We start from the raw sequence: 20,146 nt of genomic DNA, 5'->3' as shown, positions 1-20,146 counted from the left end.
GCATGAGGCCAGGGTGGGATAGGTGTTGCGCGTAGCAAGAGTTCAGAGTAACATCCGATAGGTTTATTGTGTATTTTAGAATAGCGAATAAGCACTCGAATTTTCACAGATGTTACTAATGTCTGTTTTCAGTGAAACTGTAACTATCAGTTCTTCTTCAGGAAGCACTGGGGCTTCATACAACAACCATTTCATGCAGCTGCAAGGAAACGAAAATTGACAGTGGACACATCGTAGATGATTCTGTATGGTTTTTGGCGGTAACGCCACCTATGCTGATCAGAATGATAATCAGTTTACAAATACGTGACTCGAACGAATTACTTCATCAAGACCTCGAACTGACAATAATCATTTTCGACCTTTCGTACCTTATTTCAAAATACTGACCCTACCGTCTACATTACTTTGCCACCAATCGCTAGGGACGTAGTTAATAGTTACTGAGCTTAGTAGCGTACATTACTTGAGGATTATACGGGATGAATGCGAAAATCATCGGTATAATTTTCGGGATTGTTAAGGAATATTTGCTGAATATTTTGGTATAAGTAATACCCTGGCCGCGGGTGGCACGTTATAAACTGGTTGGGCTATAGACCACGATGTTTTTGTTCCGTGGACTTCTTTTTCTGGGAGCATGCGGAGAGCCTTGTTTGCGAGGCTCCAGTTGATATTGACTTGGGCTTGCTTGCCAGAATGTTGCAGCAACGGAAGTAGTGCCCCAAATGTCTAGCGGTCTTGAGCGTATAAGAGGGTCGATAGTGCGTCGCTTCACAATCTGCCATGATAATAGTGGTAGTTGTTTTGAACGATATCCGTAAAAGAGAGAGCTCTGAATTTGTTATGTACTTTACCGTACGCATAGTGAACAAATTTTACACTTTGTGATGAAAATGGTCGTGTTTCGTCTTTACCCTATATTTTGTTTTCCGTCTTTTGATGATTCTGTATTACAGACTTTCGCACTGTAATCAAGATAAATGTGGTAAAAGTCTGAATAAATTCTTATTACCGTATTAAACTTGTCATGTGGCGACCACGCGTACCTTATACCTAACTGCTCAGATAATATTCCTGAACAGGCTCTAAAATATTGCCAGTGGAGCTCGGATTCACATTGTATTTGTGCAGAATGAGTCCTAAACATTGTAAACGGGAAGCTTGAAATTGTACGTACAGGAACAACAAAGGCGTTTTTAGCAAAAGAGCTGGAGCTGATTAAGTACACTTTCCGATCAACGTATCCGTACAACCCTACGAAATGCGGAATTGACCACTAGGTGTCACGCGAGGCAGACTCGCCAATATAAAGCGGGCGGGTAGAATGGTGATTCAGTTTAGGAAACGGGAAGAAACAACGAAGACTAGGCAAAGCTCATGTACTGATGGACAGGGACCGCCGAGCATTACGGAGCAAGGTTGTAAAAAGCCGAGTGTAATCAAAAAATGTTTCAAATAGCTCTGAGCACTATGGGACTTTACATCTGAGGTCATCAGTTCCCCTAGACTTAGAACTGCTTAAACCTAACTAACCTAAGGACATCACACACATCCATGCCCGAGCGTAATCACCACATGGGATCACCCGGGAATTCCTCAACGCTACCAACTGTGCGCATTAAGTTCAAAATAATGGGGCACTGTGGTCGAGCAGGTCCCTACAGCAATCCAGTGGAAAAGTTCGGGTTTGGCGAATGGCTGGAGATCGTTACTTGCCATCAAGTGTAGTGCCAACAGAGAAGTGAAGTGGCAGTGGAGTTACCGTATGCAGATGTTTCTCTTGGTTAGCATTGACGCCCTTATTGCGCTTAAGGAAACGCCAAATGCTGGATGATAACATGTTTGACAGAGTTGTGTATCGCGTTTGTTAGAGGAGTAGTTCAAGGACAGTGAATGTATTAGACGGACAATGCATGCTGCTGTAAAACAGCATCTGCGAGGCAATGGTTTGTGGAAAAAACCATTTATGAAATGGGCTGGTCTGCCCAGAGTCCCTACCTGAACCACTGGAAAGCTTTTCGCCGAGTTGTAACTTCGCCTTCACATCAGACCCCAGCGTCCGACAGAACTACCTTATCTGGTGGGGCTGTATTCCTCCACAGACTTTCAGAAACCTTATTAAGTGCCCCAGCAGTGTTCAACACGTCATAAATGTACACTAGTAGGCGTCAGGATACCTGTTGTTGTTGTTGTGGTCTTCAGTCCTGAGACTGGTTTGATGCAGCTCTCCATGCTACTCTATCCTGTGCAAGCCTCTTCATCTCCCAGTACCTACTGCAACCTACATCCTCCTCAATCTGCTTAGTGTATTCGTCTCTTGGTCTCCCTCTACGATTTTTGCCCTCCACACTGCCCTCCAGTACTAAACTGGTGATCACCTGATGCCTCAGAACATGTCCTACCAATCGATCCCTTCTTCTAGTCAAGTTGTGCCACAAACTTCTTTTCTCCCCTATCCTATTCAACACTTCCTCATTAGTTATGTGATCTACCCACCTAACCTTCAGCATTCTTCTGTAGCACCACATTTCGAAAGATTCTATTCTCTTCTTGTCCAAAATATTTATCGTCCATGTTTCACTTCCATACATGGCTACACTCCATACAAATACTTCCAGAAACGACTTCCTGACACTTAAATCTATACTCGATGTTAACAAATTTCTCTTCTTCAGAAATCCTTTCCTTGCCATTGCCAGTCTACATTTTATATCTTCTCTACTTCGACCATCCTCAGTTATTTTGCTCCCCAATTAGCAAAACTCCTTTACTACTTTAAGTGTCTCATTTCCTAATCTAATTCCCTCAGCATCACCTGACTTAATTCGACTACATTCCATTATACTCGTTTTGCTTTTGTTGATGTTCATCTTATATGCTCCTTTCAAGACACTATCCATTCCGTTCAACTGCTCTTCCAAGTCCTTTGCTGTCTCTGACAGAATTACAATGTCATCGGCGAACCTCAAAGTTTTTATTTCTTCTCCATGGATTTTAATACCTACTCCGAATTTTTCTTTTGTTTCCTTTACTGCTTGCTCAATATACAGATTGAATAACATCGGGGAGAGGCTACAACCCTGTCTCACTCCCTTTCCAACCATTGCTTCCCTTTGATGTCCCTCGACTCTTATAACTGCCATCTGGTTTCTGTAGAAATCGTAAATAGCTTTTCGCTCCCTGTATTTTACCCCTGCCACCTTCAGAATTTGAAAGAGAGTATTCCAGTCAACATTGTCAAAAGCTTTCTCTAAGTATACAAATGCTAGAAACGTAGGTTTGCCTTTCCTTAATCTAGCTTCTAAGATAAGACGTAGGGTCAGTGTTGCCTCACGTGTTCCGATATTTCTACGGAATCCAAATTGATCTTCCCCGAGGTTGGCTCCTATACCTATGATCAGAGAACTGCACGAGAATTCCAGGTAACTCTTGAATGGCATATATAAGAGCGGTGTCTGTTCTGTCGGACCCAGATTTACCGCTTCTCATGAGTGGTTGCCTTAGCCGTTTCGGCCATCCGGACACGGTACGTGACCGACTCAAATTTGCAACTTAACCGCACGCTGAAATGCACAGATTCTCGATAAAGTGTCCCATACAGTTACGGCTTTCACTCAGCTGGTTTGTGGGCTTGCATGAATTAATGACAGATATGATCACTTTGCTCTTATTTATCTTGTCCTGTGTTTATCTATGACGGAGAATTCCTGCTCCAGCGTGTAAATAAACTCGACATTTTTTCTCGATGGTTATGCGGTCTTAGATTGTCACATTATTAAAAAGAATTACACACTTTAGAGTGCTGTTTAGCAGCAGACAAGCAGTGTTGCTCTCGGGGAGACTGCAGAGATTAACGCGTGAGGTAGTTTGTGGGTGAGGCGCGTCGCGCGCTGTCTCCGGTATGAACAAACACAGCATTAAATAACAGAACATGGCGACAGGAGGGTGAGCCGCGAGAGTAATGCGTTTGCGTTGCGTGTGCCGGCGAGTGGGCCCGCGGCCGTGGGCCGGCGCGGACGATCGTGACCTGCCCTCAGCCGCAGCCGCCGCCGCCAGCGCCCCCCCCCCCCCCCGCCCCTCTGCCCCCACCCGCCGCCCACGCGGCGTCGTGCCTTGCGCCGCCTCCCGAGCCGGACGTCGCGTCGCGTGCTCGCCAGACAACACTCCTCCAAACCACTCGCGCCCTGCACGACGTGGTCTGCCTGTATGGCCTCGAGCCGTACTCTCACAGACCGCAGACGCGAACCTGAATGAGGTCGTGGGCGACGGTGCGATTGGCAATGTGGTACTATTCTTTTTACGGGTTCTCACTTCTCTAAGTGGTTTGATGCGGCCTGCCACGACTCACTCTTCTCTGCCAACCTCTCATCTCTATGTAGCACTTACAAGGGAACCTCACCATCCAACTCCCCCTCAGATTTAGTTATAAGTTAGCACAGTGGATAGGCCTTGAAAAACTGAACACAGATCAATCGAGAAAACAGGAAGTTGTTGTGTGGAACTATGAAAAAATGAGCAAAATGTACAAACTGACTAGTCCATGCGCAAGACAGGCAACATAAAGGATAGTATGAGTTCAGGAGCGCTGTGGTCCCGTGGTTAGCGTGAGCAGCTGCGTAACGAGAGGTCCTTGGTTCAAGTCTTCCCTGGAGTGAAAAGATTACTTTCTTTATTTTCGCAAAGTTATGATCTCTCCGTTCGTTCATTGACGTCTCTGTTCATTGTAATAAGTTTAGTGTCTGTGTTTTGCGACCGCACCGCACCGCACCGCACCGCACCGCACCGCAAAACCGTGCGATTAGTAGACGAAAGGACATGCCTCTCCAATGGGAACCGAAAACATTTGATCGCAAGGTCATAGGTCAACCGATTCCTCCACAGGAAAACACGTCTGATATATTCTATACGACGTTGGTGACGGCATGTGCGTCACATAGCAGGAATACGTTGTGGTACCACCTAACTTGTACACTTGACGAATGGGTAAAAAGATTCTTCTACCTTGCCCGATTTAGGTTTTCTTGTGGACGTGATAATCACTCCCAGAAAAGTGATAAAAACACAAATGAATGCAACAGTTTCACAGTCGCACAGTTTTCCTTGTGCTCTGTCAAAACATATGTTTTTAACGTTTTCAAATTTTTCTGTGTGTAGACCGGCAAATCCTGCATATGTCCCAGCAAATCTGAACATGTCCTGGAATTTTGGAAAGCGAAGTTGATTACGTGTGAGTGCCTGAACTTTAATAATTGTCTCAAATTAAAAAAATTAAACTTTTCACTCGAGGGAAGACTTGAACCAATGACATCTCGTTCCGCAGCTGCTCACGCTAACCACGGGACCACGGCGCTCCTGATCTCACACTATCCTTGATGTTTCCTATCTTGCGCATGGACTACTAAGTTTGTATATGTTGCTGATTTTTTTCGTAGTTCCACACAACTTCTTCCTGTTTTCTCGATTGATCTGTGTTCAGTTTTTCAAGGCCTATCCACTGTGCCAATTTATAACTAAATCTGAGGGGGGTGCAATGGGGAGGTTCCCTTGTTAGAACCAATCCTTGGTTATTTGTAAGAAATGAGGGCTATTTTTTTCTTTCTTTTGACAACCTCCCACAGTCACGAAATACGAGGGCTATTCGGAAAGTACGGAACAATCGGTCTCGAAATGGAACTTCCAACAGTTTGCTACACCTTCCAGCTCCTTTTCTACGTAGTCGCTACTCCGACTAAGACATCTGTCGTAGTAGAGTTAAAATCTTCTGGGTTGTTAGGCCACGTCATGTTTCCTTCTAGAATAATAGACGTTTCGACCCCTCCGCTGGGATCTTCTTCAGCATGTTTAGGTGTCCACTATTGCTTGAACACTGTCAGAGACCAGTGTCGCTTTCTCTTGCAAAGGGGAATTTCCCCATCGGTGGACGATAATATTTCGGGTAAACATTCCCCCCCTGTTGCTCTGTCCGTTTCGCTTCTAGCTAGTGATGACGGCCAAACAATGGCACTAGAAGGAATTTCAAGCAATAACCCTTCTCCAGCAAAAGTGTAGAATAGTGCCTTTATATCCAATGACGATGGGTCGCCAATAGTATCCACAAGAGTTTAGCCAATAACGCCCCTTCTTCTGCATCAGCGCCTATGATGATGGCCCAACAAAGGTAGCCAGAAGAATTACAACCAAGACTCCCACTGCTCCAACACACGCGGGGAAAAACTCCCCTTGATAAGAGAACGCGACACTGGTCTCTGACAGTTTTCTAGCAACTGAAACATCCTGAATAAGATCCCAGCATAGGGGTCGAAACTTCGATTATTTTAGAAGTAAATATGATGCGGCCTAACAACGCAAAAGATTTTAACTTTAATGAGAACGGGCACGAAAGCCTGCAGGTTTAGATATCTGTCGTGGTGTTGCACCAACCTTTTTTTTTTTTTTTCCTCTCTCTCCCCAGAACCCTTGTCATAGAAGGCGGCTTCCGGTGCTTTTCGACAATTTTTTACGCTGGACTGCAGCTCGTTGTCTGTGCCAAAATGTCTCGATAGCCAAGGCCTCATTTGATTGGAGAATAAAATCGGAGGGAGCCAACTGTGGGCTGTATGGTGGGTAATCAAAGACTTTCCATCGAAGAGGTTTCAGGAGCGTCCTCATTGTCTATGCACTGCGTGGCCGAGAACTGTCATGAAGAAGGAACCGCGTGACAGTTACAAAATGGTTCAAATGGCTCTGACAAGGGAACCTCCCCATCGCACCCTCCTCAGATTTAGTTATAAGTTGGCACAGTGGATAGACCTTGAAAAACTGAACACAGATCAATCGAGAAAACAGGAAGAAGTTGTGTGGAACTATGAAAAAAAATAGTAAAATATACAAACTGAGTAGTCCATGCGAAGATAGGCAGCATCAGGGACACTGGGAGGCAAGCTGATCCGTGGTTCCTTGGTTAGGGAGAGCAGCTACGGAACGAGAGGTCCTAGGTTCAAGTCTTCCTTCGCGTGAAAATTTTAATTTTTTATTTTCAGTTTACGTGACAAACTCTTACGTTTTCATCACTATTTTGGGAGTGATTATCACATCTACAAGAAAACCTAAATCGGGCAAGGTAGAAGAATCTTTTTACCCATTCGCTAAGTGTACAAGTTAGGTGAGTCGGCAACATATTCCTGTCATGTGACGCACATGCCGTCACCAGTGTCGTGTAGCATGTATCAGACGTGTTTTCCCGTGGAGGAATCGGTTGACCTATGACCTTGCGATCAAATGTTTTCGGTTCCCATTGGAGAGGCACGTCCTTTCGTCTACTAATCGCACGGTTTTGCGCTGCGGTCGCAAAACACAGACACTAAACTTATTGCAGTGAACAGAAACGTCAATGAACGAACGGACAGATCATAACTATGCAAAAATAAAGCAAGTAAAATTTTCAGTCGAGGGAAGCCTTGAACCAAGGACCTCTGGTTCTGCAGCTACTCACGCTAACCACGGGACCACTGCGCTGCTGAGCTCGCACTTCCCTTGATGTTGCTTATCTTGCGTATGGACTATTCAGTTTGTATATTTTACTAATTTTTTCACGGTTCCACATAACTTCTTCTTGTTTTCTCGATTGATCTGTGTTCAGTTTTTCAAGGCCTATCCACTGTGCCAACTTATAACTAAATCTGAGGGGGGTGCGATGGGGAGGTTCCCTTGTGAGCACTATGGGACTCAACATCTATGGTCATAAGTCCCCAAAACATAGAACAACTTAAACCTAAATAACCTAAGGACATCACACAACACCCAGTCATCACGAGGCAGTGAAAATCCCTGACCCCGCCGGGCATCGAACCCGGGAACCCGGGCGCGAGAAGCGAGAACGCTACCGCACGACCACGAGCTGCCGACGTGACAGCTATGTTACGTGGCGTTGTGTGAAGTTAGGTGAAATCCCTCGGCAGGTACCTATACTTGGCGGGAAACACTATTTTCTAGGCATATTTAAGCGATCAATATGCGCTCAGAACTGAGAAAAGGGACGTGGTGCTGTCTATGGACATAGTAGAGACACTGCCCAATACATCTGTGCAAGGCTTCCACGGATTTTCACTGTGGGTTTCATTTAGCGACCGATCGTTCCTTACTTTCCGACTAGGCCTCGTAAAACCACAGTGGAAATCCAGTGAAGCTTTGTACAGATGTGTTGTGCATTATCTCTAGTATGCCCGTCTATCACTCTTCCCCCCACTTTTCAGTTCTAAGAGCATAGTGGGCAAGTGAGGATGCCTAGAAAATAGTGTACCCTGACAAATGTGGATTCCTGCTGAGGGATAGCGCCAGATTTCATGCACCCCATATGACGTCATAGATCATAGATGTTTGGGACTTGCCGCACGGGAATAGCCGAGTGGTCTAGGGCGCTGTAGTCATGGACTGTGCGGCTGGTCCCGCTGGAGGTTCGAGTCCTCTCTCGAGCATGGGTGTGTGTGTTTGTCCTTAGGATAATTTAGGTTAAGTAGTGTGTAAGCTTAGGGACTGATGGCCTTAGCAGTTAAGTCCCATAAGATTTAACACACATTCGAACATTTCTGTTTGGGACTTGAACAGGTCTCTGGAACCAAATGCTTTCATCTGATTAGGAGCACTTATGCTTGGGTTTCAGGCAGGATTCCCCCTTTCTTTGGTGCTGCAGTGCTATTCCCATACAGCTGGAGAGACTCTGCAATGCTGTTCAAGTTTAGAGGGAATACCAAGTCGCCTGAGGCATGAATGGGAATTTTGACTGAAGAGAGAACGTAGTAGGGTAGTCCGTGCAATTGTGCAAAGGTACTGTGCCAGGTTATCGTAGTGATTAGTGCATCTTCTACTGGACGGGAGACCCGGGTTCGAATCCCAGCTTGGCACAAATTTTCATTCTTCGCTTCAATTTGCAAATATACACCGCATAATTTAACTGTCATACGTTTCCTTCGTAATGACAATACTCGGCCGCCCACTGCAGGGGCAACGTAGATGCTCCTTCGCGTTTTCGATATTGAATGTTTGAACACCTACCATACAGCCTGCACTTGGCCCCCTGTGATTTTGACCTATTCGCTCGCACGAGCCGCTGGGTATGAGGAAATCATTGTGGCGCAGAGCGCGAGCAGCAGACCAGAGTAGGAAATTGGCGGTAACCGCAGTCGCTGCCATCTGACGAGGATATTGGTGAAGCCGGTACCATGGTATGACAAATCTGTAAGTGTTGGAGCGGTGACTATGTAGAGAAGTAGCTGGAAGGTGTAGCTAAATGTTGAAAATAACATTTTTGATCATGTACAGTTGTTCCTGCGACGTATTGAGTCTCACCTTCATCAACAATGAAGGGTAACAGCAATAGGCTGAGGCATGAACTGGAACTTGTATTGGGGAGGGCGACACGTGCAGCTGCAATCCGTGCAGCATCACTGCCAGTGTGGCGCAGCGGTTAACGCATCTGCCTAGTAAGCAGGAGAATCTCAACACCGGTAGAAATTATGTTTCATTGGTTCAGCCAACATCTTTATCGTAAAACAGTTTTGATTTTTACTCTAGTTCTCAATCCCCGACTGGATGTAGGTTAGAAATAAAAATAGCCCTCGTATAACACAGTCTGTCTTACTCAGAAGATTTTACCCGCTGCAGCTCCCTCTGAATTCTCAACATTGTGTTTTCGATATATTACCTTCCTCATCCATTCCTTGCGGGACCTTTCCGTTCGTAACCTGTTGGAACCGCTACAATAGAGTAGGGTTTGAGGAGGCATTGTGCGTCACACTCTCTCTTCTTTTAGATTCATTGTTATCCACTATAATATAAATGCAATACAAAACATATCACAGCGCAAACACGCATTCATTCAGATTACACAGATTTCCTTAACGAAAATTTCACTGACGTAAGGGAACGACTCGTACCTTCATTATTCGGTACGTCTCCGAATACGAATGTAAATGGACCATAGCGTTAAAGATAAAAAAAAACTTTTAACTACACAGAACGAAAGATTGAGAAAATTGTATAAAGTGAACAACTCAATATCGCGCAGAAACTTTTCAGAAGAGTCTTACGACTGTTGTGCTGAAATCTGCATATAATTACTCTGTAAAGTTGTTGATGGTTTATTTCACAACGACAAAACTACTTATATAAGCTATTGACTTTGCTCCCCTAACAAGGATTTAGAATAGACTTCTGTATTCTGTTCAAATGGCTCTGAGCACTATGGGACTCAACTGCTGAGGTTATTAGTCCCCTAGAACTTAGAACTAGTTAAACCTAACATCCATGCCCGAGACAGGATTCGAACCTGCGACCGTAGCGGTCTTGCGGTTCCAGACTGCAGCGCCTTTAACCGCACGGCCACTTCGGCCGGCTATTCTGTTGAAAAACTCTTTAGCACATTGTGCTCAAATGGGCTAAGACACATCACACAAGACGTAGGAGATATCCAGAGGTTAAAAATTGAGATAAGGTTACCTTGTTTTGCACACCTATAATTTTTCCAAATATTTCGACTTGGGGACACAAATTCCAGTCAGAACTTATGTCCACATAAATCGGTGTTTGACATTTTCTACGTATAGATACCGCATTGCATTATTAATGGCGGGTATGCATGGTGCTTCAAAGTCTTTCGGACAAAAGTCTAGTGGTGATAGATCACGTCAAGGGAAGCAACTTTCATTGGGGACAAAATATTGACTGACATTTCCTAGTGGCGCTAGGTCGCCTTTAGTATTCGCTGACCCTGGGATGATGGAATTTCACTGAGCTAGCAGTTCTACTAACTAGGTGAGCAGCGTACTATCTACGCTAGTAAACTGATAGTGACTTTCAACAAGAAAGCCTTAAGAACAAGCATTTTTAGGCGGAGAAAGATATTTAGAGGCGCAATAGGAATTTAAATTTCGCTTGGCCTACCGCCTTTCACCGGCCGAAGTGGCCGTGCGGTGCTAGGCGCTACAGTCTGGAGCCGAGCGACGGCTACTTACACGATTTGCTCAGTATGAGCACCAGAGACGTCGACGGGTTGGTGTACAGGGCCAGATTTGCACCTGGTGGCCAAAATTAGAACTATTTTTTTTCACGTAAATCGATTCCGTATTGACTTATTAGAATATCTACCAAGCTTCGCGGCCATACGGTAATTACAGTCCACACAGGACTTGTGTGAGTAGCTGCACGTTGATTATAATTACCTGGTACTACAACCAGTGGGTAATAAATTATATTCAGGCACCTACTGCCAGATAAATGGTATTATGAACTCATTTTTCACAACTAAACTTCGCCACTGCTGCCTCTGTTCGCCTGCTTAGTACTTTCGGTAGTGCTAATCATGCATTGCCATAACGTTCCGTTAGAGACCAACGGTGGTCATAATATCGTGGTGTTAATATGCAATTACTAAATTTGATTGGTCTGTCGCTTCGTTTACCTTATAGTTTAATCATACTTTGTGTTAGACGAGTCCATCGGGAAGAAAATTCTCAAATTCGGGGAATAAGGAAAATAAAAATCATTTAGCTCACTTGTTGTCGTTGATCAAGAGAACATTACTTTCCCGTGGAGTTTTTAGTTCCTAGAAACAGCTTCTTTAATGCTGCGACTTTGCTGTATATCGGTCTTCTTGTTAGAAATTCCTTCTGTTTTTCCCGTCTCGTACTTACTGATTTTATTACGTTTCTCATTTCCGTTTAATTCTTCTCCATTGCTTCCGCAGCTCGTGATGTTGGTGCAGCATTTATGTTGAACTGTGCTTCAGAGAGAACTCTTCACCGCAGGGACTCTGTATCCGCTAGAATTTCCATAATTATCTTCTACGAAGTCACAAACAGGGAACGGCGGAGTGAAGTCATTTGACATTGCACCTGGTCACGTACCAACACCATACTCCATTGTCTCTTTTTATTTTTTACACGTGTAGCTGTTTATCCTTGGTAACGCCTCTCGCTGTGTGCTGTATTTTTATTTGTCGCCCTAGCCAATATGCCACCACAAAAATAACGACTTTCCTTTTGCATTATGCCGCTTCGTATTAAAAAGTACACAGTTTTCACTAATTTCTCATAGATGACGCTGGTATTTGATTCGAGGTTGTAAACTGTACATTAAGCACGTATTGCGGTGCGAGAGACCATAACAAAGTTCGGTTAATCGGAAACTTATTTCCAAGAAGTTGGTGTCAATGTTTGAGGCGTAATGCCAATTAATAATGTTTGATTCCTGTTGACGGACATTCTAGCGAATAACAGACACCAAAAAATTCGATATTCATACATGCACACATGAACAATAAAATGACACACACTTATCGAGTAGCATGTAACACATCCTGTTGCCGTAATATCGGTCTCGACAGAGTGTATCTTTCACTCTCCAAGAAGAGGAATGAAAGTCTTAAATTTTAGACTGTTGCTATGGAAAAGTATGTATCATCTATTTAGTAAAAACCGCCCAACAATACACTATTGTCCTCAACTGTATAGCTCTACTCAAGAGCAGAAATCATTAGCAAACAGACATGACAGCAGACCCTGAACTACATTAGAGAATCACTGCTGGGCATAATAGTTCAGTATAGCTCGTATTAAGGTGCGCAATTTCTTCTTCTTCTTATTTCAAACAGGATTTAGGCAACAAGCCTGTTCTGACCTGATATTTTTAAGAGAAGCTTTTTCTCGGCCTTCCGACGTATCTTTTTCTGGAGACAGGTGCCTGTTTACTGTAACTGGAATTCTATCTTCTTCCAAACATTTAAGATGTTGCCTCCATTTCTCCCTATATTTTTCCACGTTGTCGTTTAAGTTGCGTACTCCTAATTCCTCTCATGTATTCTCATTTCTTGTATGATCCCTCCTTGAGCAACCTTTAACAGGTTTAAATATCTCATTTCAGCCAACTCTATGCTGCTTTTGTCCCTCTTTTTTATGAATCCAAGATTCAGTGGCATTGGGCAAGGACAGACACAGCCATTGTTTTGTACAGCTTAAATTTTGTGCCGCATCTTCTTTGTTAAGGCTTTGCTTATAGTTTCAGATGGCTGTTGAGATTTATTGATTTTATTCTACGCGTCCGTATCGTTATTTAAGATGGTATTGCATACTAACTATCTACAACTAGAGGCGTGTTGCAGTGCCTTCTTTCTGTACCAATTTTCATTCAGACTGTGTGTTTTCCGTAATGAATCATAAATTTAGTTTCTGTCGTCGATATGTTTAGTTCTTTTATTTCTAGTTCATATAGTCTGCTTCCTTATTCTTCAAAAAAAATGGTTCAAATGGCTCTGAGCACTATGGGACTCAACTGCTGAGGTCATTAGTCCCCTAGAACTTAGAACTAGTTAAACCTAACTAACCTAAGGACATCACAAACATCCATGCCCGAGGCAGGATTCGAACCTGCGACCGTAGCGGTCTTGCGGTTCCAGACTGCAGCGCCTTTAACCGCACGGCCACTTCGGCCGGCCCTTATTCTTCATTAAGACGAAATCATCTGCATGGAGCGTAGGGTTAAGATGTTAGCTTTTTTTCAGTTGTATGCTTTCATGTACTTCATTCTTCCATTTTCATATGAGATACTCTACATAGATGTTGAAGAGTTTCAGTAACAAGCTCCTTGCCTGACGCGGCATGTCACAGTTTTTCAGATAGTTTAAAAAGCAAATTCTGCGACTTAGTGACGGATTTGCGTTGGATAAATTAAGAGAATCGGTATTTGTTGAATAATACTACCTCCATCGACAATACTTTGTCATCTCAGTAAAAAAATGTGGATTTAAGGTATCTAAGTTCTTGTGTCTGAACATTTGTGCAAAACATTTTCATGGGGTTTAAACTGCAATGTTTTCGCCGATGTTAGCATCATCAAACGACTGATGCTGCATTGGTGTGTGTTTCTGACAGTGAGGTCGGGCGCACGATTACTTCATTGGCACTGTCGCTTTCTTTACACGTTTCTCTGGTTCGTCTTTCAGCCAGGTATACGACACTTCAATGTGTGATGACTTCAGAACTTCTGACTGTACCCTGTAGCACTTTATGGGCGTCATATGAAACTCCCTGTGTCGTGCGGTGGCCATGACTCTGCCGTTTGCGTCACGGATCTAGAAGAGGCGCCAGTTGCGAGAACTGCTGCTGGAATATTTCACTCGCTGGAGAGCACCTGATTGGCAGACGTTTTAACAGCACCCAACCATTAAGCAGGCTTTCTGGGTGTTTGGTGCACTTGGACTTCTACGTCGTGAGCCGTAAAATTCAAGAAGTCTTTCAGTCTTATTTCCAGTACAGGAAATGGCTGAAGTTTCAAAATTTTGCTGATACCAGCGTCCTTAAAGACACAGATTGTGATTAAGTTCAAAACTGAGTGACGTCGGTGCTAGTTTAGGGATATTATCGCAATTACGAAGTACCGAAACCTGATTTTACTGTTAAACCCCGAGCACGAGGCAAGTGTTTTTTTGGCGACAGCATCACGCTCCGTTGTGGATTATACGAAATATGTAGAGATGCGACTTAACTGTCAGTAGAGATACAGAGGATATAGAAAACAACAGCACTAGCTTCAGTCAGATAAGTACACCAGTATAAAACTTCCAGAAGATCAAAACAGTGAAGGAAAGAAGGATACATTCTACATGGTGAGAGAATCTTCGAAAGTTCTCTCCACTGACACAAGATTTCAACGTACTGATAATGGACATTATTTGAAAGATCTGATAAGTTACGAAGACGCAAACAATTACATGTATAGTTTTCAAGGTGGAAAAAGAAATAATTTTCATTCCCTTCTTTTTAACGCTTTCCCTCTCACACGCATTTATTGCTTTTCCAGTTAAATGTTATTGATATCGAAGCCGCAAGACTCCACTTTCAAGTACAAAGATGCGGGAATCAGTGTACATCTGCAACATCCATCATCTGAAAATGAGAAAACTACGCATCCGTACAACAGGTACGAAACTCAGGTTTATATTTGCGTTTTTCTCTTTTTTAGTTGAGTATATCGAAATTGTCCACACTTGCTGATACAGACTGGATGAGCAGTTTCCTTATGTTCATATGGTATATAAGTTCCCAATTTTTTTTTCCGCCATGATGGAGCCCTGTGGCTTCGAAACTGATACTAATATCCCTCAAGAACAAGAAATATAGTTAGGTGGATACGAAACGGAAAAAAGAGAAGAATAAAATATATCTACAACCCTCCGTGAAGTTACTAGCAGCTGGCGTCCTAATCATCTTCGATGACTGCGGAAGCTACAAGATTATAAATACAATGCAGTTATTAAACTAAAGCGATACCGGTAGGTTAGGGTTTAACAGACCGCCGAGAACGATGTCACTAGAGATGCTGCATCAGCTTGGATGGGGAAAGGGTAGGAAAGAAAATTAACTGATCCCTTGCAAAGGTTTCATACCGACATCCACATTAAGTTGTTTAGCGAAATTACTAAAACACTAAATTCGGTTGGCTGGATGGGGATTGGGCCCGCCGGCGTCCGGATAAGAGTCCACTGTCTTATCGCTTTTTACACTAAGTGTGTAGAGCTGGAGTCTATCAAGTATGTTGCCATGGGAAAGCTTCGATCTATCGACCTGTCAGTAGAAAACCAAAAACAGGTATTTAATATGGGTGATAATGATGAGTAGCTCGACAAGCTGACTGAAGTATTACAAATGGGTAGTTCTTTTTGACTACCATACACTGGAGCGAAGGGCGTACAGTGAACCTATTAGTGGATTATCCGAATATTAATGTTGCTTTAAAAACCGAGGAGATAGTTTGGATTCTTTGCTTGCTCCTGATGTTTAAATCCCTTTTTCTCCACTAAATGGAGCACTGTGCGCCTATTATCCTCAATGTTTCTGTATTAATCGAAGTGGTAGCTGCGACGTGCACAAGGCCCTTCTTACAGGAGCGACCTTCGTACCTAAGTCAACTAGTTGTAGTAAATGAATCCATTACAACGCCTCTGTCGTATTACTCCTGTACCACGGCTTTAAGGTTATGAGGAACCGCCCCTCTTGCAAAATGTTGGAATATAATATCATTATAGACCTATCAATGCCAATAGAGTTTATTAATGATAAAAACAAAATTAATCGTGCATCCTTGATGTCAGTTAAACGGATATTAGGCCATGGTCTTAAGCATTTTATAGGCCTAGTGTTTCGTCTCTTAATGCTGTAGGTCTCCTACTTTTCTTTTTTTTTTTTTTTCAAACTTAAACACACCTGCAAGGTTTCTGAGCTTGTCTGAGGTTCAGAAAAAGTAATTGAATCTTTAAAACCTTTGATGATGTTTCTAGTATTAGGAGATCAAACATTAGACACAGAAACATGGAATGGACTACGACCTAATTCCCGTATAATAAAAATATCAAGAATATAAGTACCAGCCATGGACAACTACACTCTCTTCACTGTGCATGTCAAGTCTCCAAAGCACAGCCCGACTGATTCGCGGACCCACTTGCTAACCTGTCCAATGGTGTGTGGATAATGATGACTGCTTGGCAGATCCTACCTGCCTGCAGTGACAGGTTGCAGGCTGGCATGATTGGGGCAAGAAGGTAGAGGTCCACCATCCACCAATCAAACCGATGAACTCAAACCACAGACCCGTCTGCACACCCATTGCTCATTCACTGGTGAATGGGTTGTGGCCGACCACCTCTGTGGATTCGTTGTCGACAGAGACAACATGATAAATTCTCCTCGACACTGAGAATTGAACGAATAGCAAATGTGTCGTCGAAATGATTCGTGATGTCACTATTTATTAGCTTGAGAAAATATATGCATATAAACATATCACATAGTCATTGTCACTAACCAGTGACTAAACACAAAGATACCAAAGGAGCTGAATACACTGTTAAAAAGCATCACATATTCTCGTTGCACCATACCACACGAAAATGACGCAAGAGAATCCTAAAATTCCATCCTTGAAAAGCCTTCCAAAAGTCCACGAACTGTTTATTCCAGTCAGACCAGTGGTTGATTTCGGAAAATTTTCGTGATATTACAAACGAGACAAGTACTCAAGAGTCCTATAGAAAACTTACACATACACAAGCAATAGAAATCTCACAAACACAGGAGACCTAATAAAGAAAATTAATTATATCAGTATCCACTCCAACAGCAAGAACGGTATTTTTGACACTACATCCATGTAAAGACGTTTACCCATGGGAGAAACTATAAGCATCACAGAAGAAATGAGAATCGAGGAAGCCCATCCATTCTGAGGCTAATTACAGAAGAAAATTATCTTACTTTGAACAACAACTTCTATCTGCAATAAGAGGGGCTATCCATGGTATCCTCCACCAATGTAACCTTAGCCTACTTTTTCTACGATCTCACAGAGAACATAACGATCAAGCTCTGTTATCCTTAACACATCCAACCATCTGATAGTTCATATATATGCCAGTTTCACATACAGCTACACAGGTTAAACGTAACACCTCTCACACCCCAAAAATGCACACAGACTAAAACTAATGAAACAAATTGTTATTCAAGAAAAATAAAAAAGAGACGTCATAAGCAAGGTCAAAAGCGACATAAAAATGAAAGGTAATCAAAGTGACCAAACACCGAAATGCATGACCAAAGGGTCTGAAAACACAAAGACAGAACATGGAAACAACGCAGTTGAACTCAACACATCAGAAAAACGAAACAAGTGGGACACACTAATATATAATAATAAAATAGTACATAGAATAGGAAATGTAGTGGAGAAGCAAGGGATCCCAGTACAGTTCAGAACAAACAATTCAATACAAAAAAGACTAAGATCATACAGAAGAACTCCAGACTAATTCAGCAATCCAGAAATACAACTGACATTCAGTTCCTGTCAGTCCTAATACATAGGTCAAACATGCAGAATCTTCCAAACACAGATCACATGAAATCTCAAAAGAGTGACAGCAGCCATTCCATTTTCGCAGAACATTTATTAAATGAAATTCAGCACTCCACACATGTCGAAAGCGACCTACACATGCTGAAACACAGCAATAGCTTACACCAGAAATTAAAGCTGGAAGAAACTTACTACATATAAAAGTTGTAGTGGAAAGCCTCGGCCGGCCGGAGTGGCCGTGCGGTTCTAGGCGCTACAGTCTGGAACCTAGCGACCGCTACGGTCGCAGGTTCGAATCCTGCCTCTGGCATGGATGTGTGTGATGTCCTTAGGTTAGTTAGGTTTAATTAGTTCTAAGTTGTAGGCGACTGATGACTTCAGAAGTGAAGTCGCATAGTGCTCAGAGCGATTTGAAACTTTTTTTTTTTTTTTTTTTTTTTTTTTTTTTTTTTTTTTTTTTTTTTTTTCAGAATTCCCGTCACAGCTTTCAAAATTTTCGCGCGATACACCTCGCGACACACGTGAAGAATAAGCTCAGGTAATAGAATGGCTCTGAGCACTATGCGACTTAACTTCTGAGGTCATCAGTCGCCTAGAACTAATTAAACCTAACTAACCTAAGGACATCACACACACCCATACCAGAGGCAGGATTCGAACCTGCGACCGTAGCGGTCGCTCGGTTCCAGACTGTAGCGCCTAGAACCGCACAGCCACTACGGCCGGCGCTCAGGTAATATTTTGAATTACTCCCAAAGTGAAAAATATGTTTCATCTGTGTTTTCAGTGTAACTAGAAGCCGACCATCTAAGAGTGAGTACATGGAAGATTACATTACAACCTAATTCCCGCCTCAACTGTGTCACAAACAACCCCAATTTCCAATTGTAATAATACTGATGTTTGTAAGTTCACATTTTAATATTTGTTAATAACATCGGATTATACTTTTGCATTCTCTAAGCTGAAAACACGACACCAAACATAAAAATTATAAAATGACTTTACAGTAAAAAGACACTATAGAATTATTTACACTAAATCTAGAACCCCCCATGAACCATGGACCTTGCCGTTGGTAGGGAGGCTTGCATGCCTCAGCGATACAGGTAGCCGTACCGTAGGTGCAACCACAACGGAGGGGTATCTGTTGAGAGGCCAGACAAACGTGTCGTTCCTGAAGAGGGGCAGCAGCCTTTTCAGTAGTTGCAGAGGCAACAGTCTGGATGATTGGCTGATCTGACCTTGTAACACTAACCAAAACGCCCTTGCTGTGCTGGTACTGCGAACGGCTGAAAGCAAGGGGAAACTACAGATGTAATTTTTCTTGAGGGTATGCAGCTTTACTGGCATGGACAGCTGCATCAAACTAGGCTCTGGACTGATGACTACAACAACAACAACAAATCTAGAACCAAACAGTACACATATGATAATGTTTTATCGTAATATACTGTAACGATGCTTATTTTTGCACGTTTTAGAAAAAAAGAAAATCAATGATAACGGCCGTATCTCCCTGACTAGTTTGGGAAAGCAAAAAAATTAAAAGTGTTTGCATGAAGGCGGACCGATAATTCCATATAATGTCAAATAATATTTAGAATACGATATATAGCACGTTTTTACTGTACCTTTTCTGTCTTGTTTTCTTTCTAAGTGTCAAATAACGTGAAAAACTATGTTCAACCTTCAATAGAGATTTTTTTCTCTTTTAAAAGGATTTTCATCTATTTGAATTCTTATTAATGTACACTATAGGCTTTTTCTTTATCTCGGTATTGTGAAACGTAATTAATTTTCTGACTACAGATATTTGGTGTCTTGTGGGAGAACACGCGTAGAAAAACTAATGAAGCTCACATGTAGCCTTTGCACCGTGTCGCGAAAACAAAGCTACCACTAAAATGAAGATTAAGAAGAGACAAAAACATAAATTCGATTACTCTAACATGTGTGAGCCACCGTAAACTTACTATAACTGCTGATGTAAGAAGACCTTGCCATCGTCTCCTGTCTTTGCGCATGCGCAGTTTTCAGAATACTCACAATGAAAAATCCCGACTGTATCCCCGTCAGATTTAGTGGTAAGAGGGTCCAGTGGACAGCCCGTCAAAAACTAAACACAGATCAAGCATGGAAACAGCGAGAAAGTGTACTGGACTATGAAAAAAAAAAATAAAACAAAATAGAAACAGTGAACATTCCAACAACAAAAAGTACAATTTAGCACAGCTGCTGAGAGAAATGGCGTCGTGGT

This window comes from Schistocerca americana, chromosome 3 (genome assembly GCF_021461395.2).
Source record: "Schistocerca americana isolate TAMUIC-IGC-003095 chromosome 3, iqSchAmer2.1, whole genome shotgun sequence".
NCBI lineage: Eukaryota > Metazoa > Arthropoda > Insecta > Orthoptera > Acrididae > Schistocerca > Schistocerca americana.
This window is presented reverse-complemented; position numbering follows the sequence as displayed.